The sequence below is a fragment of the Sminthopsis crassicaudata genome, chromosome 3, assembly GCF_048593235.1.
Source record: "Sminthopsis crassicaudata isolate SCR6 chromosome 3, ASM4859323v1, whole genome shotgun sequence".
NCBI classification, from domain to species: domain Eukaryota; kingdom Metazoa; phylum Chordata; class Mammalia; order Dasyuromorphia; family Dasyuridae; genus Sminthopsis; species Sminthopsis crassicaudata.
In genome coordinates this window covers 634,543,778-634,564,357 of record NC_133619.1, presented here as the reverse complement: position 1 = coordinate 634,564,357, position 20,580 = coordinate 634,543,778, and the positions used below count along the sequence as shown (strand labels likewise).

Sequence of the window (20,580 nt, the reverse complement as noted above, 5' to 3'; positions counted from 1 at the left end):
CACATTTGAGTCCATTGCCAGCCAATAAACATTGATTAAGCACCTACTACTTGCAGGCCTTTTGTGCCCTTAAGCACTGGGGAGGCACAGCAGGGCAAAAGACAATTCAGGAACTGTCTACTTCCCACCCTCGTCGATGCCAAAGCTTACAGTCTAATGGGGGAAGAGAAAACAAACTGTGGGAGGATGTGATGAAATCCAAAGGAGACTCACAGAATGATGGGCTGACTGCCTTGGGCCATCTCCTTCAGGGGAAGATCTGGAAGATGCTGTCTGCTGCCCTCCTTCCACCCTCTCCATTTTAAGGGAAAGAAAGACATGATCCAGAATGGGACCAATGTAGACTTCTGCACCAGCACTTCCCTGGCTCTCCATCTAGTAACCTTCCGTTCTCCAAGATGGAATGCTATAATTGGTGCAGATTGACGAGCAAGATAGGAGGGGTCTGGTTCAAATTTCATTGTGAAATCCCTAGTGAGGAGGCTTCCCTACCCATGTGGGTCCACACTGCCTGTGTCTTGTTGCAGACTTTAGAGTGCTTGAGACTTATGGTGAGAGCCAGGCTTCTCGTCCAGCTGCTGCTCCTTCCAGAAAAGTCAAAAGAAAACCACTGGAGGAGCTTGGGAAAACTTTGAAGTACAAGAGGCTTGAGCCTTGAAGGACCTAAGGCAGGTTCTTTGCTGGAGAGGAGAAAGGGAAGAGAAGGAGGAGGAGGAGGAGGAGGAGGAGGAGGAGGAGGAGGAGGAGGAAGTAGTGCGTTCGGCTCATTCCTGGCTGTGACAGAATTCCTGAAATGGTTGTAGGATCTTGTCTCTTTGGCCAGAATTGAGTCTTACCTCAGTGTTCAATCTAGACCTTGCAGCTCGTGCTGACGGATTCACGAGAATTGTTCTTGCCCTTTGCATCTGGAGGGTGAGGCTTCCTGTAGCAGGACTTTGTTTTGTCTCGGAAAACCTTCCTCGGGAAGGTAATGATTTTAAATAGCCCATTACATCATCCTTCCTTCCAGGCCAAACCAGACCCCTCCTCATACTACGTGTTGCTGTTTGGAGAGCCCACTCTCTGGGTGTTCTGGGCTCCCTGGTCCGTGTCCACAATTTTGGCCTCTGTTGACTTATCTCAGCATAGGGTAGGGATATGTAATTTGTTTTAGATTTTATTGTTGTTCAGTCGTGTCTGGCTCTTTGTGATTCCGTTGGGGGTTTTCTTGGCAAGGATACTGGACTGCCTGCCTTCTCCAGCTCATTTTTACACATGAGGAAACTGAGGCAGACAGAGTTAAATAGCACATCCAGCATCATAGCAGGTCAGATTTGAACTCAAATCTTCCTAATACATACAGCGCCACCTAGCCGCCCTTACTTTTACTATGCTTGTTCAATTCTAAAATTATTATAAACACCTGTGGTCCCTGAACTCTCCTGGGTGGGGGTGGGGGTGGTGATTATAGAGAGGTACAGAGCCGGCCTGGCATCTCAGTAGTTGCCAGTCGAGTTAGAGAAGCCAGGGCCAAGGGTTTGGACTTGAGAACAGTCTAAAAGAAGGAGGGAGAGAAGGTCATTGATTGCTGCTGGTCCTCGAGCTGGGTTTGTCCCCCCCTCACCACTTTTCTCCACTTCTGTTGAACTGATCCCTCCGTTTCTGTTTGCCTTGGCTGCCGGTCCCCATAGGAAGGCTTGTTTGCTGACCTGCCTGGTGACCTCAGAAGCAGAAGGAAGCCCCGGGGGCAGCAGAATCCTAAGGAGAAGGTGCAGTTGGAGTACAGGTAAGTCCTTCTTACCTATGTGCCGCATTCCCCAGCCCTGGAAGTCGTGACTTGGAGACCAGAATGCCCACAAGTGTAGCGTTTCAGATGGCTATTTCTGTGAATCATTAGCTGCCGGGCCTGATGGTAATTTGAAGCATCTGGGGTGATTAAAAAAAAAAAAGCCCTCAGTGATTTATTTGTGACTTGGTGATTGTAATAGTGACATGCGTGTGGAAATAATCTGTATTGCACAATTTGAGGAGCCGGGCTCTCTATTTACAGGAAAGCTAATTAGGAAGTGCTATGTTGGCAGTTTTTTTCCTTTGTGGCTTTGAAAATGGGGTTTTAAATGGATGGGCATAATTACTTGGGTATTTACATCTGCCAAGTGATTCTGAAACTGGTTTGGCTGAGAGAAGGTGTTTGGAGGAGTGGACATGGCTCTGGCCTTGGAATCAGGAGGCCTGCTATGGAATCTCGATTCAGACCACTTGCTGGACAACCGAATCACTTAAATTCCTCAGACCCTAATTTCATCCTTGTTAAAATAGGAATTCCAATACTTAAATCCACTCTCTCCGGATTCTTGGGAAAAAACTGCTTTGCAGGCCTTCAACTATTACATCTGTCACTAATCAAGCAGTTAGTAAACACCTTCTAGGAGTTGAGTTGGGTGCTGGGATGCACAAGGCTCCTGCCCTGCTTGGGGGGTGAGGGTGGGGGTAGGACACTTTTTGTTGGGTACTACCGTGACTGGCATGGAGGAGATAGAATCGGGAAGGAGCTAGTTGGATGTAGCCTTAGAGCTCAGTTCTGAAAGGAACCAGGGGTTGTAAGAGGCTATGAAGGGTGGGTGTAGGGCAAGCTGGGGGTGTTTATTTTAAAAGAAATAAAAGGAAGCAAATTGATCAGTTTAATCGGAACATTGGCTGTGTGTGCAATAAATCTGAAAAGATAGCTCGGAGCTAGACTGGGGTGGGGCTTTAAACGCCACACTGAGAAATCTGGATTTTATCTGAGAATTGCTAGAGCTTTTTGGTAGGAGAGCATCTTATTCACATCTTTGCTCTTTACAGTCGTATGTAGAGAGTAGATTGGCATGGGGAAAGTTGAGGCAGAAAGGCCAGGCAGGAGGCTGTTGCTTGATATGGGGGAAGGGAGGTGGCTGAAATGGCATGCTTGTGGCTGGGGAGGAGGGGACCAGAGAGGCCATGGCCTGAGAGTGGTGCCCTGAATAGAGAGAGGGAGGTTGGGAAGAGAATTTGGGGGAAGAGGTAGGGGACCATGAGTATAGATGGCTTGCCCTATGAGTTTGACTAAGAAAGGAAGAAAAGACCTGAGGGAATAGAGGGGTTTGTTTGTTTTAAGGCTGGAGGGAATCTGGATCCTGGAAAAGAAGCAAAGAAAGAGAGAGAGGCTGAAGATTAGAGAAAGGGATGATAATGGGGACCGTTTGATGGAGGGCTTGGCCTTGGTGAGTGCACCTTGCTGGCATTATTCATTGTTTCAGGTGTAATAGCCTTAGCCTCCCAATGGGACTTGAAACCTCTTGATCCAATCTCCCATATCCCCTCAGGGGAAATGGCAAATTACAGAGCTGGGGAAACAGGTATCAGGACCTATTTAAAGGCAGGAGACTTGTCCCTCTCCCTGTTTGTTTATCTTCTTGGACTGTGGCCTCTTGTAGGGCGCACCAAGAGGGGTCTTCATTGCAGTTTCTGGTCATAGCCAGTGGCTCAGAGGCTCCTGAGAGATTAAGGGACTTCCCAAGGCCACACAGCCAGTCTGGGTCATTAGCCCTGGGTTCAGAGACTGTCTCACTGTTCATTCCATCCTTCTGCCTCTTCTTTTTTCTATTCTCTGTGGCTCTCTAAATCAAGGGCCCTTGGAAGAAGAGGGGGCCCCAACTTCATGGCTCACTCACTCTGGGGCTTTATGCCAGGGCCTAGGCTGGATCCTGTTTACGTCCCAGACTCTAGCCTTTCCCCGTTTGCTCTCCCTCTCCTCTTGAAAGATGGCTTCTGATTCTGTGTTGGCCACTCTACCTTCCTTCCTGGCCTCTCTCTCCTGGCTGCACATAGACCATTTCTGTTCCTCACAAGTGTCTGTCACCCCTCTGATTCTGCCCGCTCTTCCTTCAAAATGTCACCGGTCTGTACCTGAGGCACCTGCTTCCTGGTCTGGTGGCCTCCTGCCTCATCCCTTCCCTCCGGGATCACTCCCTAATCCCCCTGAGGACACCTCCGATCTGATCGCCCTCTTACTGAAGGAGTCCTGGATTTCTGTTGCTTCTTAGATCAGAGGCAATTTTGTCAGCCTCATGTTCCAGGCTGTCCCTAGCTGACCTCTCCAGCCCCATCTCCTCCCGTCTGGCCTCCCTGCTCAGTCAGGCTGTTCTCCTCGCCCTGTCACACCCTCATAACCCCCATGTGGGTTCCTCCTTCTGGGTGTTTGTGCCCGGAATGCCCTCCCTCCCCACCTGCTCTCTGTTTATCTCCTTGTGGCATGTCCTTCAGCACTCACTGGAGCCTCCTTTCCCATGGGGCCTTTCCTGACTCATGCCGGGCTACTGGCCTTTGGACTGGGCTTGTGGGTGTCGCGCCTCGCTCGTCCAGATCTGCTCACGGTTTGTCTTAGTCAGGGATGTGCCCTTCTTTTCTGTTCTAAGCTGCCTCCCCTCAGCAGCGGCACTTGGCGCTCACTAGGGGCCCCTCCACTCTGATCCTTGGTGGCAGCAGGAAAGGGGCGCTGAGCCAGGAGAGCTGGGCTCCACCACCAGCTCAGACACCGCGTGCTGCTGCGCCCACAAGCTCTTGCTCGGGCTCAATTCATCCAAAAATGGGGGAATTGAATGACTGGGGGAGCTTCAGGGTCCTTTCCAGCTCTGAGAGTCTATCAGGACTCGTCTACAATGTTTCTGAGACTTGCCCAGTCCAGGGCCACAAACAGGTCAAAAGGAGTGTGGGAGGGGCAGAAAGGTTTGTGTTTTCAGATGGGCCCAAAGCCTGGGTCTACTTGGCTCTCCTCCAACCTTTTATTAAAAGAGCAGCTCGTAATGGGGACACCCCCCCCAGATACACAGAAGACACTCGAGATAATTTAGGAGGCGATACAGACGCACCAAATGGTGTTAGAACTACTGTGATAAATTTCATATGGTCTCTACGGTGAGAAGCTTGTGCGTGATGGACGGCCACACTGGAAGAGATGATGTTTTCTTGTCCCTTTAGAGGAGCACATGATTTCTCCTTGCTAAAAGCTGAGTGGAGGGGCCAGGAGCCCCCTCCCATCAGGCCACAGTCACGTCGGTGGCCGGGTGGAACTTCACTTGGACCACCTCCTCCAGGAGGGCCAGGCAGGGGGACAGCAGTCGGGCACTAGCAGGTTGGCCCAGTGCACTTTGTCTAAGGTATGGGCAAAGGGAATCCAAGAGCTCAAGGGATCATGGCCTGCCAGGCCTCCCTAACTGTTGCTTTCCCCTGTTCCCACATCATGGCCTAGTGTTTGCACTACATACAGGGATAGACTGAAGTCAGGGAGACCTCCCAGGCATATGGAGAGAGGAGACCACCTTTAATCCCCCCCTCCAGCCAGAACCCCCTTAAGGTCATCTTGGCTTGGCAGCAGGGGTCCTTTAAGTCTGCTTAAATTCCTGGTGCCCCAGGCCACCTCTGCCCAGGGCCTGCTGCCCCTTTGCAGTTTCCGGCTGTTGTTAGGGATGAATGGTCTGCCCTGCCACACCCTTTCTGTCTGAGTCTTGCCCGGCTGCTCTGCCTGACCTATCCCACATTTGTTGTCCTGCCTTTCTTCTCTCCACTCAGAGCCCTGCCCTCCTCCCTTGACCCTTGCTTTGCCAAGTCCCCTAAATGCCAGCTGCCGTTGTTTGGCTTCCACCTCTGGCAACTGTGGCTGGTCCTGGCCACCCACCTGCCGGCCTCCCACAAACTTCCCAGCTCATTTTCTTGCCTTGTTCTGGCAGAAAGGTTGGCTTAGGGGCTCCCTCTCCCCCCAAAGTGGGCTGGCATCTGGGGGGGAAGGAGAAACATTTATTTTCAGACCTGAAATTTAATGAGTTTCTGCAAGCAAACCAAACTGTGTGAAAAGGCAGGTCTTCCTCCCCAGCAGCAAGGCCTGCAGGCACTGGTTCCTGGCTCCAGGATCAGGCTTCTTTTTCTGGCCTGACTTGCCAAACCCTTATTTCAGGCTTGGGCTGTGACTTGGCTACCATCTGGTGCTGTGAGAACGACTGAGCAATCTAAACGGGCACTGGGAGAGAGCCCAGCAGCCTGGTTGTAATAGAAGCACAATCATCTAGGCATAAGATGGCAGGCGGTTCCCAGAGGGGTTGGAATTGTGGACACCTGATCCCCCCAGGAGCCTTCTCCTTAACATGTGGGATGAGCGGGACTGAATGAGGTAGCTATTGGCCCCATGAGTCCCTATTTTGCCAGATTTTCACTGGAATTGTATTTGGAGTAACTGGGGAGAGTCTCTATTAACAGAAACCAGAACTGTTTATTTTTGGCTGGGGGTACTTCTTGAAGGTTGCGGTTATTTCCCACGGGAACTAGCAAGATGACAGAAGAATAGGACAATAGGCAAGGTTTCCTCAGATTAACTAATTGTCAATGTCATCTTCTTGTCTGTTTTTTTTTTTAATTTTTAATTGCATTTTATTTTTCCAAATACATGCAAAGATAGTTTTCAATGTTCATCTTTGCAAAACCCGGTGTTCCAAATTTTTCTCCCTCTTTCCTCATTCTCCTAGGCAGCAAGTAATCCAGTGTAGGTCAAACATGTGCAATTCTTCTAACCATATTTCCATGATTCTCATGCTGAATAATAAAAATCAGATCAAACAGGAAAAAAAATGAGAAAGAAAAAAACAAAAAGCAAGCAAACATCAACAAAAGGTGAAAATTCTGTGCTGTGATGGGCATTCAGTTCCCACAGTCCTCTCTGAATTGATCAGAATTGATCTTCTTATAATCTTGTTGTTGCCATGTATAATGATCTCCTGGTTCTGCTCATTTCACTCAGCATCAGTTCATGTCAGTCTTTCCAGGCCTCTCTGAAATCATCCTGCTAGCCGTTTCTTTTAGAACACTAATATTCTATAACATTCATATACCATAACTTATTCAGCCCTTCCCCAACTTCCCCAACTAAGTTTCCAGTTTCTGGCCACTACAAAAAGGGCTGCCACAAACATTTTTGCACATGTGGGTCCCTTTTCTTCCTTTAAGATCTCTTTAGGATACAGACCCAGTAGAAACACTGCTGGATCAAAGGATATGAATACTTTGGACATAGTTCCATATTACTCTTCAGAATGGCTGGCTCTGTTCACAACTCCACCAACAATGTATTAGTGTCCCAGTTTGCCCGCATCCCCTCCAGCATTCGTCATTATCTTTTCCTGTCATCTTAGCCAATCTTGACAGGTGTGTAGTAGTACCTCAAAGTTGTCTTAATTTGCATTTCTCTGATCAATAGTGATTTAGAGTGATTTTCACATGATTAGAAATGTATTTTTTTTCCTTCATCTGAAAATTGTCTGTTCATATCCTTTGACCATTTATCAATTGGGGAATGGCTTGTATTCTTATAAATTTGAGTCATTTCTCTATATATTTAGGAATGAGGCCTTTGTCAAAAACATTGGCTATAAAACTTATTTCCCAGTTTTCTGCTTGTGCAAAAACTTTTTAATTTCATGTAATCAAAATTATCTATTTTACATTTCATAATGTTCTCTAATTCTTCTTTGCCCATGAATTCTTTCCTTCTCCACAGAGCTGAGACGTAGATTATCCCCTGTTCTCCTGATTTGCTTGTAGTGTCGCCTTTTATGTCTAAATCATGAACCCATTTTGCCTTATCATGGTACAGAGTACGAGATAGTGGTCAATGCCTAGTTTCTGCCATTCCGTTTTCTAGTGTTCCCAGCAATTTTTTGTCAGATAGTGAGTTCTTATCCCAGAAGCTGAAGTCCTTGGGTTTATCAGACACTAGATTACTATAATCATTGGCTATTGTGTCTTGTCTGGTTTGGGAAGGCTGGCTCGCTCAGAACACTTGGTGTCTGTCCACAGACAGTCCCCTGATACAGAATTCAGGCCCTCGCTGCTAAGGTTCTGGTAGGTTTCGAGTGGTGAGGATCCCTTGCTAAGATCTGTTTGTCTTAGTTCAGGGTGTCTGCCTGCTGTAGCCTACTGCTGAGGAATAGAGGTCTGAGCCAGAAATCGCAGTTCTGGACTAGAGGCGACCCAAGTCTGGAGTGAATTCGTTCTTTCCCTTCTCTGTTAGTGTCTCATTTTCCCCCATAGTGCCCACTTCTAATTTTTGGCCTGTTTGTGCTTCTCCAGATGGCATGGATGGCCTGGGTCTGATCTTTGGGATCTTTGTAGCTCGTAGGAACTGCGGCTTCCACTCCTTTCAGCATCAAGGAGAAGGCTGTCCTTCTCCCTGCCTCCCCCTCAAAAGCTCTGTGCTTCCAGGCTCCAGGAGATGGCAGGCCACCAGTTATGTCTGGTTGACACAGTCATCTCGGGATGGCAGCAAGGCCAGGGGCTTCATCTTGTCCTAGACGAGTGCCCCATGTTGTATTGCCAGAGATTGGCTCCTGGATATATGCAGGAAGGGGAAATAATTTTTGCCCAATCAGTGATCTGTGATACAGAGTCCTCTGGAATATCTTGTGTGCCCCTAAGGGAATGGTTTCATGGTGTTCAGGAGGGTAGCTTGGGAAAATGGGCAGGGCTTTAGCCTAGGGGCAGTGGGAAACCTGCCCTGGAGCTTTTCCTCTGTTGCTCCCTGGCTCTGGCACCATGACCCTACCACTTCATCTCTGAGCCTCAGTTTCCCCATCTGAAAATTGAGGATGGTAATATCTACAGTCCCCTCCTTACTGAAGGGTTGCCACAGAGGGGAAATGTAATGTTCTTCTAGAAGATGTAATGTTCTAAGAGCAGGTTTCTTGGGGGGCTTATGGAGGCAGCCTTAGTTTCAGTTCAGTTCAGTAATCACTTCAAATGCAGCCAGGAGTAAAAATCCAAATCCTTTATTTTCTCCTTCAAAGTCTTGTCTCCTTCCTGGGGCCCAGTTAGCTTTCTTAGAGGCCTATCTCTCCTTGGCTCCCGAGAGCTCCTGCCACTAGTCCTTTGCCTCTGCCAGCTTCAACCTCCAGCCAGCACAAAAGTGGAAGTTGGAATGAATCTGACGCCGTCTGAGAGAGTGGGCTTGTGGGCATCTGTGGACTGGTGGGAGCTCCTTGCTTATATGCTGTGCACTGAGTATACTCCAATCATTATATCACTAGGAAACCATTATTTATTGTAAGATTAAATCAATGCTAAACTAGATTTAACCATTGTCTCCTCAATTCCATTTAGTTCCTTGTTTCAAGTTGTAGCCCATAACATCTCCTGGTAGGATCAGATCAATCATACTGAACCATGCTAAATTAAATGATTATTATTTCTATCCACTGTCTTAGTACCTTGTAAGAATCATAACATCTCCCCCTTTCTTTTGATTTTGAACATAAGGTGGTCATGACCTCCCTGACTTCTCAGGAAGGGAGATGAAAACACCAAAGGAAATGGAAAATCAAATCAGATTAGCAGGTTTCTGAAGGGGCTCACTCTTAAAACAGGTATACATAAATCCATCAATATGAGAGGCGTTAGGATTACTGGGTGAGAATTACTAGGTGAGGATTACTAGTGGGTAGAACAGTGGCCCTTAAGAAGTGATAAAATTCAGGCCTTATTAGACATAGTGAATGAACAACTTGACCAAGGACACTCGAGGCCTTCTCTAAGTCCTTGGAATTCCCCAGTATTTGTGGTGAAAAAGAAATCTGGGAAATGGAGGATGTTAACTGATCTAAGAAGAATAAATGAACAGATGGAAACTATGGGAACTCTTCAGCCTGGACTTCCATCTCCTACTCAGTTACCAAGAGAATGGCCTCTATGGGTTATAGACATTAAGGATTGTTTCTATTCTATCTCTCTAGATAAGGAGGATATGAAAAGATTTGCTTTTTCAGTGCCTAGTGTTAATTTGGCTGAGCCTTATAAAAGATATGAATGGACAGTTTTGCCACAGGGAATGAAAAACAGCCCTACTATGTGCCAAATGTATGTTGCTGCTGCTCTTGCTCCAGTAAGAAAAGCCTTTCCAAAAGTAATATTGTTACATTATATGGATGATATTTTGGGATGTGCACCTGAGGAACAAATGTTAGAAGCATGTCTACAAAAGACCATGGAAACACTAAAGTACTACAAACTGCATATAGCTACAGAAAAAATTCAAACACATGCTCCTTTTCAATATTTAGGATATGAAGTATATCCTAAGACACTCACAGTACAAAAGCTTTCTTTAAGAACAGAGAAGTTGAATACCTTAAATGATTTTCAAAAATTAATAGGAGATATCCAACGGATGCGTCCAGTGTTAGGCTTAACTACCAATCAACTACAACCTCTATATGACATTTTAAGGGGAGAGTGCTTTAAATTCACCACGCCAGCTTACAAAAGAAGCACAAGAGGCTTTGAGAGAAGTTGAACTGGCTTTATCCAATGTGGTTGAAAGAGTCACTCAAAACCCCTTGAAAATACCAGTTTTTGCTACAAAAGAGGCACCCACAGCAGTCCTTCATCAAGGAGACAGTGTGATTGAGTGGGTGAACCTCCCGGCACAACCAGAACAAAGCCTTACTCCTTACCCAGTGCTTGTGGCTAGGATTTTATTAAAGGCTATTAAGAGAGTAACACAATTATCTGGAATAAGTCCTGAAAAAATATACACATTCTATACTAACGCACAGATTAATGTATGCTGTGAGACCATCCCAGAATGGCAAATTTTATTGGCCACCGCTCCAAATTTTGCACATGGATCTCCATTAAAGATAACCCGGCTATTACATAATTGGCGATGGATTTTTGAAGAAAAGGTTTCTAAGGTTCCTAAGAAGGACCAACAATCTTTACAGATGCCTCCAAAGAAAATATTTGTGCTGTATACTCTCATGATTTAACCGTAAAGAGAGTAGTCAGGACTCCTTTATAGTCCACTCAACAGAATGAATTATTTGCTATCATGCTAGCTCTTACTTATTACCCAGGAGACGTAAATATAATTACTGATTCAGCCTATTCAGTAGGTGTAGTACAAAGAATTGCCACAGCCCAAATAAAATTTGCAGCCTCCAGTATTTATCAGCTCTTTAAGGAACTTCAAGAGCAAGTGAGAAAACATCCAGGCAAGATTTATATCTTGCATGTCCACTCAGATAGTGGACTTTCAGGTCCTATTTTTCAATTCAAATTCAAAGGCAGATAGCCTTCTAACCATGTTAGCCAGTAGTCCTTTATTTCTGGAAGCACAAGAATCTCATTCTAAATATCATCAAGCTGCCTGAGCTTTACGTTTACAATTTGGAATCACAAGAGAGGAAGCTAGGAGCATAGTAAAAAGCTGTACAGCTTGTCTTCCTTTCCACGCTCCTACACTCCCTCCAGGGAAGAATCCTCGTGGTTTGAGACCCAATGAAATCTGGCAAATGGATGTGACCCATTATAAATCTTTTGGTCGTCTATCTTTTATTCATGTCGTGGTAGACATCTTTTCAGGATTCACATTTGCAATGCCAGCAGCAAAAGAGACAGCCCGAGTGGTCACTGAATTCCTTATATGAGCATTTGCAATTATGGGTGTGCCACAAGCAATAAAAACAGACAATGGACCTGCATATACGTCCAAACATTTTACACACTTTTGTGCACAGTATAAGATTTTACATATCACGGGCATACCCTTTAATCCTCAAGGGCAGGAAATAGTAGAGAGAAGAAACAGAGATATTAAGACACTCCTCCAAAAACAAAAGAAAGGGGGAGCCACAGGTAGCCCTAGGGAACTTTTAAATTTAGTTCTCTATACCATTAATTTTCTAATTTTTGACAAAGATGCACTGACTCTGGCAGACAGGTTTTATAACCCACCAGAAGGGCAGTGTCCAGTGGGAGCAGCTCCACTGTCCTTAGATAATCACCAGGTGATGTGGAGAGATCCAGAAAGTGGTGAATGGAAGATAGGCTAACTGCCTGGGGAAGAGGGTTTGCTTGTATTTCTTCAGCAGGAGAAGGAATCAGATGGGTGCCAACGAGTTGTGTTCGCCTTGTCCATCAGAGAGAGATAGAAAAAGAGAAAGACCTCAAAATAAAGGAGAAAATCTAAGAAACATCTGGCACTGAAAGAGCATGGCTAATAAGAAGACTGTTAAAGAACTTTAAAAACCAGCAGGAATCATTGGACTTCCTAAACAAGATGAGACTAATGGACAATGGACTTATGGACATTTATAAATTTTCAATTTATGATTATTTGATCATGTTATTATATACTTCTAGCATGTATTATGTTACTATGTTACTATGTGCTTATATAATTTATGTAATTATGTATAATATCTCCCATATTGATGGATTTATGTTTCAAGGTCATGACTGTCCTATGTTCTAAAGCAAAAGAAAGGGGGAGATGTTAGGATTACTAGGTGAGAACTCAGGTTGTCTGGACAGTGACAAGGTGAGAATTCAGGTTGTCTGGACAATTACAAGGTGAGAACTCAGGTTGACTTGACAGTTCTCTGGCTCAGACCTTTTGTTTGGGCCTTTAAAGGGAGTTTACACCTTAGGAATTCTAAGAGGAGCAAGCTCATTGGTTGGAGTACTTCTTCCCAGAAGCCCTTGCATTATCCCACGCCCATTCTCTGGGAGGATAAAAGAGGACAGCACTCCAGAGATAGGAGAAGTCTCTGCTTTACATCAGGCTTGACGGGGCTCTCTGCAAGAAGGGAAGTCACTTCTCTGGACAAGAGTTAACGGCAACTGCCTGGAGACAACGGTTCTCTACAGGAAGAAGAATCTGTCCCAGAGATTTGAGTTGACACAGAAGATCTCCTTCCAGAGAGCAATCAGCAGCTTTTGGAGACAACAGCTCGCTACAGAGAGGTATTACACATAATTACATAAATTACATAAGCACATGGTAACATGACACAGGCTAGTAGTGATGTAGCAAATAATATGAATCAACAGAATTATACATGTCCTAGAAATAGTCCAAAAGGAATCTATTGTCCATTAGTTCATGTGCCAAGAATCCAATATTTCCTGCAAGTTTTGAAGTTCTGCAGTAGTCTCATCTTGTTTTAGGGAATCCAGTGATTCCTGCTGGTTTTCAAGTCCTGCAAGTCTCAGCTTGTGTTAGAGAATCCAATGATTCCTGCAGATTTTGTTCTTAGGTCTTCTCTTTTGTTTCCAGATTTTTCTCTTTTTCGTCTCTCTCTGATGGACAAGGTGAATATGGCTCGTTGGCACCCATCTGTTTCCTTCTCCATCTGTAGGAATACAAGCAAACCCTCTGTCCCAAGCAGTTAACCTATCTAATTTCTTCTATTTACCACTTTTTAAATCTTTTCTCATCATCTAGCAATTATATTAGAGCCATTTGTACTGGACACTGCCCTGTTGGTTTAAAAAGCCTGCATTCCCCCCGCTTATAATCCCTTTCTGCTATCTGATTGATTTTCTGCTGGTTGATCACATCAGAGTCCTGACCTTCTAAAGACCCTCTGGCTGAAAACTCAGTTGCCATCATGTCCCACCTGTCTTTTGTATGATATCTTGAACTTGGGCCCAGTGGAAGCCCTTGTTGCATTTTGGACATAGGGTTTTGGGTTTTATCTCATTATCTCACCCTGTCCTCTCACTCTATCTCCATATCTACACTGGGCTCTCAGATGTCCAAATTTTCCACATTGAAAGCATTGACGAGTTTCTCTAGAAGTCCCTTGCCAAGAGGGACCCTGTCTTCCCCATGTTCAGCATGGTCTAGGTATAATAAGCATTTGTGTCCACTGGGGCACAGCATCTTATGATCTCCTCTAAAGGAGCATCCTTGTGTAGTCCCCATATAATTCTTCTGCAAACCTCATTGGCATTTTCCTTAGCCAGATGTCTGGTCATTATTTCTGTAGTTGCATTTTCTCCAATGGTTCTAGTGACATCTGTTTGCAAATGTCTCACAAAATCCGCAGAAAGGTTCATTGGGACCTTGCTCTATTTTTGTGAAGGCTTTACCGTCATCTTTTTGTCCAGGGAAGGAACCCCAAGCTTTTATTGCAGCCTTAGAAATTTGAGATAATAAATCTGTGCTGAATTCTCTCCATACTGACCTTCACCTGCTAGTTGGTCAAAAGTGACTTGTACATTAACTCCTGTTTGCCTATTGCATCTGGCTTGAATCCTACATAATTCATGACACTCTGAAAGCTACAACAAGTTTCATCCAGGTTCTAAACATGTCCTAGCTATGGATTTCCAATCACTGGGGGTTAGGATTTCATAAGCCAAACTGTCTAGTAACATCTTAACATAAGATGATGTAGCCCCATAAAGAGTGCAACTCTTTTTCAAATCCTTAATTTTTTCCAGATCAAAAGGAGTGTATCTTCTCTTTTTTTTTGACCTGAAGAGTCAAGATCATGAATCACAGGGTATGCATTTATTTTTAAATTGGATATATCCTGTCCTTCATTTTTTGCCTCAACCAATGCTTTTTGTAATCTTGTCATAGGCTGCTTCATAGGAGATATTGATTGTATTTCTGCCTCTCCCGCCTCCTTCTTCCTCCACCCATGAAGGGTTAATTGAGGGAGGGAGGTCAGGGGATGGGAAATGCTTCTGCTGAGAAGTCCCACACTCAGAATTGACTTAACTCCATTCTTATCTGATTCTTCATCCTTTTCACCTAGTTTAGTTGGATCCTCCCTCTCCTGCTCTTTTGTTTTTTTCCTTATTCTAATGCTTACATAATTTCCTAAAGCCAGTTGTATTAAATTATGTGTATTAAACGTGTCTTTGGAAATTGAGTCAGGTCCATTTCCATTGTAGAATTGACATAGTTGCTCTCCTACTAATTTCCACTCCTCTAGATCCAATTCTTTTTCCATAGAGAACCAAGGAGATGTGTACTGTACAGTTTCTAAAGGTTCAGTGATCTGCTCCCAAATTATAATAAAACCTTGGCTTTTATAAGTCTGACAATGCTCTCTACACATTTTCCTTGAATTGGAAAAGAAGACTATTTTTTAAACATCTGTCCCATTTTAAATGAAATTCTACTTTAGGCCTTTAACAAAGTTTCCTTGTCTAATTTTGTACTCACCCTAATTTCTGAGTGGAGGAGACTTTTCCACTGGATCAGGATCAGAGGCTTTTCCACTGAAATCAGGATTGTTTCTGTCCCATGTTCGGGTGCCAAAATGTAATGTTCTCTGGGAGTAGGTTTCTTGGGGAGCTTCTGGAGGTAGCCTTTCTTTAAATTCAGAGTAATCACCCCAAATCCAGGAGTTACAGTCCAAATCCTTTATTTTCTCCTTCAAAATCTTGTCCCCCTCCTGGGACCCAGTTAGCTTTCTTAGAGGCCTATCTCTCTCCTTGGTTCCTGAGAGCTCTTGCCACTAGTCCTTTGCCTCTGCCAGTTTCAGCCTCTCATCCTCCCAATGTCTCTAGCACAAAGGTGGAAGTGGGAATGAATCTGACGCCGCCTCTGAGAGAGTGGGCTTGTGGGCTTCTGTGGGTTTGTGGGAGCTTCTTGCTTATATGCTGTGCACTGAGTATACTCCAATCATTAAATCACTAGGAAACCATTATTTGTTGTAGGATTAAATCAGTGCTAAACTAGATTTAATCATTGTCTCCTCAATTCCACTCAGTACCTTGTTTCAAGTTCTGGCCCATAACATCTCCTTGTAGGATCAGATCAATCATACTGAACCATGCTAAATTAGATAATTATTGTCTCTATCCATTCCACTGGCTTAGAACCTTGTAAGAATCAGGTGCCCTCTAGATGCTAGTGCCTGGCCCTTAGTGCCCCACAAGCCCCTCAGGGGAGAACAAAGGCAAGGAGGAGAGCATTGGGTGAAATCACCCCTAGGCTCCTCGGGTAGAAACTTCATTTGTAATACATGTCTGCCAGGCTTGCACCACAGGGGAGAGCTTTCTCAGCCATTTCTTTTGGGCCTAGCCTTGTGCCCAGGTGCTGTAGGAGGGAGATTTGTAGGAGAAGGCCTGGCGCTACTTTCAAAGAGTTTACAACCTAGCTAAGGAGAAAACACCCACAGAAAACACATTGCTAAGCTGTCTGACACTATAGACCAAAAGGAGAGGCTGAGCCATGTGGAACAGAGTGGGCAGCAAAGTGGACTGACTCTGAGCTAGCACACAGTGGGTGAGGAAGATCTGGCAAGGGGGAGCAGCATGAGCAAAGGCCTAGGGGATAGAATGAGTGTGGATGTGGAAAAGTGTAGCCCCTCTCTGCTGGAGCAGGGAGGGGCGAGTTCCCAGGCCATTAGCATGGGAGCAGAGAGATGTTTCAGGAAGTTCTGGTTCCCTCAGGCTGTAAGAGAAAGTAGAGCAAGATCATGACTTGAGATACTAGCTCAGAGGCTGGGAAAGGGGCAGTTGAGCAGAGCCTGGGGTCTGGAGGATCAGTACTGAGAGTCAAGTCCTGGATCTGCTGCTTATCTCTGTGGGATCTTGGATCGGTTTCTCTTGGACTTTGGACATCATCCCAACATACATGATCTGAATGACCTGAATGAGGAAATCACAGAACTTTCCTGAAGCTCAGTTTTCCCTTTTACAAAAGAAAGATGGCATTCTGGAACGCAATTTGGAACTAGGCCCAAAGGCTATGAAACTGCTGCATAACCTTTGGTTCAGCAGTGTTTCTACTGGGCTTATATCTCAGAGAAATCTTAAAGGAGGGAAAGTTTACAAGAATGTTTGTGGCAGCCCTCTTCTTAATGGCAAGAAACTGGAAATTGAATGGATGCTCATCATTTGGAGAACGGCTAAATACGTTATGGTATATGAATATATGATATAATATAGTTGTATATATAGTGTATATACATAATATATATGTATATAATTATAATTGTATATGTAATATAATTGTTTTGTAAGAAATGAAAAGCAGGATGAATACAGAGAGACTTAGACTCACATGAACTAATGCTGAGTGGAATGAGCAGATCTAGGAGATCATTATACACGACAACAGCAAGATTACAAGATCGATTCTGATAGACATGGCTCTCTTCAACCATGAGATGATTCAAACCCAGTTCCAATGATCTTGGGATGAAGAGAACTATCTGCATCCAGAGAGAGGACTGTGGGAGCTGAGTGTGGATCAAAGCATTGTATTTTCACTTTTTTGTTGCTTACGTTTGCTTACATTTTGTTTTCTTTCTCATTTTTTCCCTTTTTGATCTGATTTTTCTTGTGTAGCATGATAATTGGGGAAATATGTATAGAAGAATTGTACATGTTTAACATAGATTACTTGCTGTCTAAGGAAGAGAATGGGAGAAAAAAATTCAGAACATAAAGTTTTGCAAAGGTGAAAGTTGAAAAACTATCTTTGCATATATTTTGAGAATAAAAAGCTATAGGGGCAGCTAGGTGGCGCAGTGGATAGAGCACCAGCCTTGAATTCAGGAGGACCCGAGTTCAAATGTGGTCTCAGACACTTAACACTTCCTAGCTGTGTGACCCTGGGCAAGTCATTTAACCCCAGCCTCAGGGAAAGAAAAAAACAAAATAAAACAAAACAGAGAATAAAAAACTATTATTAAAAAAGAAAAGAAAAGAAAGTTGGACAACTCCAGAAGACCAAGGATGAAGCAAAAATGTCTGATAGTGGGGAGGGCTAAAAGGTGCAGAAGGAAACATAACAGCTAATGTGACCCATTATTTTGTTTGATTAAACTTGTTACAAGGATTTTGTTTTTCTTTTTTAGTTTAAAACCAGTGTGAGATTTGGGGAGAATAGAGGAACTAGCCATAGAGTTGTTTGGGGGAAGAGGTAGAAAAGGAAAGAGGATCTTTGAGGCATTTAAAAGAAAATGCACAGAAAAGAACAGAATGAATGCTTAGAAGGAACTATAGGAGTAAGACAGCTTTGAAAGTGATATCCTGAATTTATTCTGTACTTTTTTATTTTTAAAGCAAGCTGGATATAATTGAGATATGCAGCTTCTTTTTTTTAATAGTATTTTTTTATTTTTATTTTGGTTGAGGCTATTGGAGTTAAGTGATTAGTCCAGGGTCACACAATAAGGAAGTATTCGATGTCTGAAGTCATATTTGAACTCAGGTCCTCCTGACTTCAGGATTGGTGCTCTATCCACTACATCAACTAACTGTCTCAAAATATTTAATTTTTCCAAATATATATAAAAATAGTTTTCAACATTCATTTTTGCAAAAGTTGGTGTTCCAAAATTTTCTCCTTCTTTCTTCCCCAAGATAGCAAGCATTCTGATATAGGTTAAATATGTGCAATCTTTTTTTTTTTTTAATAAAGCTCTTTATTTTCAAAATACATACATAGATGGTTTTCAATTTCACCTTTGTAACATTTTGTATTAAAAAAAAATTCCCCCCCTTTTCCCCACCTTCTCCCCTACAAGGCAAATAATCAAAGAGTTTACCATCCAGCTAAGGAGAAACCACCCACAGAAAACACATTGCTAAGCCTTCTGACACCATAGACCAAAAGGAGGGACTGAGCCATGTGGAGCAGAGTGGACAGCTGTTAAACATGTGCAATACATATTTCCATGATTATCATGCTTGTGCATTCCTTGTAAACATATTTCCAAATTTGTTGTGCAAGAAAAATCAGATCAAAAGCAAAATGCCACAAGAAAAAAAAAGAAGCAAACAAACAACCACCACCAAAAAAAGGTGAAGATCCAATGCTTTGATTCACATTCAGTCTCCATAGTTGTCTTTCTTTCTTTCTTTCTTTTTTTTTTTAATTATAGCTTTTTATTTACAAGATATATGTATAGGTACATAGGTGTCTTTCTGGGTACAGATGACATTTTCCAAACCTTGTCTATTGAGAATTGTCTTGAATCACTTGGTGAAAAAAGAGCCATGTCTATCAGTTGATCGTCGTATAGTCTTCTTGTGGCTGTGAACAATATTCTCTTAGTTCTCACTTCATTCAGCATCAGTTCATCAGTCTCCAGGCCTTTCTAAAATCAGCTAATTTACCATTTCTTATAGAACAGCAATATTGCATTACATTCATATACTAAAACTTGTTTAGCCACTCCCCAACTTATAGTCCTCTTTTTTGTTCTACTTTTTTGTTTTTTAAGTAAAGTTTTTAAAATTAAAAAGCAAAAAAATGAAATTAAGGTGTCGACTAAGGCTGACATTCCTTTCAGCCATAGCTCTGTGATTGTGTGATCTTTGGGTTTCGATTTTTTCCTTTGTAAAATAAGATATTTTAAAATTTGAAAATTAAATTTAAAATAAATTTTAATTAGAAAAATGACCAAGAACAGAATCTAGAGCTACAAACTGATAATCATGTTCCGGCACAACTGGGCTGGTGTTGTCCGAGGCCATTCAGACAGCTACAGCACCAAGATCTGAACCCAGATATTGGCACACGCTCATTGTCCAGCAACCAAGGCTGCTCTTGTGTCACTGCACACCTGGATGACCTGCAGAAGCTCCCACACTGATCCACTCCGCCTTCTCCTATCCACTGTATCCACAGATGGCTCCAGAAGTCAGAAGTCTTTGCTTGCCACTGTTTCCTTAGGCTGTTTTGCCCTCTATTTTCTTCCCTGTCTTACTCCCAAATTACAAAGCAATGGGGGAAGAAAGAGCTCGAGCCAAGGAAGTAAAAGTTTGCAGAATTCTTGGGAGACGTTCAATTATAAAGTTCTGATGATGAAGAGAACTTATTCAAAGAGAGGACAATGGACTTTGTGTGGAAGGAAAGATGGGAAGAAAGGACCGAATATCAAGATAGCATCTATGGCACTGCACTAAATGCATTACCAACATCTCCGTGGCTCAGCTTATGTGCGTGCCGAGGGAACTTAGCACCCGACTTAGATTGTTTTTTTAAATGCACAGAAGCTGGAGCCAAGGCCAAGTAACAAGAGGACAGATCTTAGCACAGCCTGGCCCTATATAAAAAAAAAAAAATGTCAGGGATTCAGGATCCCCAAAGAAGATGGAGTTAGGGAGGGTGAGCTGAGGACAAGTCAGGGGTTTTTAGGCCTGTGGGGAGGAAAAAGGGGGCTGAGAAAGGGTTGGGGCCTTCCCTTGGGGAAGACAGGAGGATAGAGAAAAGAGACAGGCTTGATTCCTCATTTATTCCCATTTCCTCTACAAAGAGAATGACCTTCCCCCTGACAGGGACAGAACCAGAATGACTGCTGGGTAATTGACAGCCGACGCTGTTCATCTGGCCCAGCAGACTAGATTCTTGGGCTCTACAAGAGCTGCCAGAGGGGTGACCACTGTCATCAAGGTCATAGAAAAACAGGAAGGGGAGCACAGGTCTGGAAAGGGACAAACGTTGTCCCAGTCCTCCTGCAAGGGGAGAGAGCAGTCTGCCAGCTTCAGACCAGGAAGCTCGAATTTGGTTAAGGGGAAAGAGTCTAGACTGGACTAGCAAAGAGATGCTTGGCCTTGGGCAGAGAGAAGCGCGATTATGAGGAAGCAACAGGGCTTCGCAAGGGCCGTATACCTGGCTTCCAAGGGGATTTCTAAGCAACCAGATGGGAAGCTGCCCTGGGTTTTTGAAAGGATTTTCAGGGAGGGCCTAAAACTATTCCTGTGGAGAGGTGTGGATGAAACAATGTTTATAATAGATTCCAAATGCTGTTTGGGAGTGTGTATGTAGGGGGTGCAATTGGG

The 20,580-nt window shown here is 43.8% G+C and overlaps 1 protein-coding gene across 7 annotated transcripts in view; it reads left to right on the top strand.

Annotated features, from left to right (window-relative positions):
- MIB2 (MIB E3 ubiquitin protein ligase 2) overlaps positions 1-20,580 on the top strand; it is a 57,218-nt gene that overhangs the window by 6,157 nt on the left and 30,481 nt on the right. For 5 of the 7 annotated variants that reach the window (XM_074306558.1, XM_074306560.1, XM_074306559.1 and 2 more), the window contains exon 2: positions 1,671-1,765. The gene's annotated coding sequence lies outside the window, so the exon portion shown is untranslated. Of the gene's footprint in view, positions 1-1,664; positions 1,766-20,580 lie in introns of those variants that run through there. The other 2 variants (XM_074306563.1, XM_074306562.1) reach the window with 1 other exon arrangement.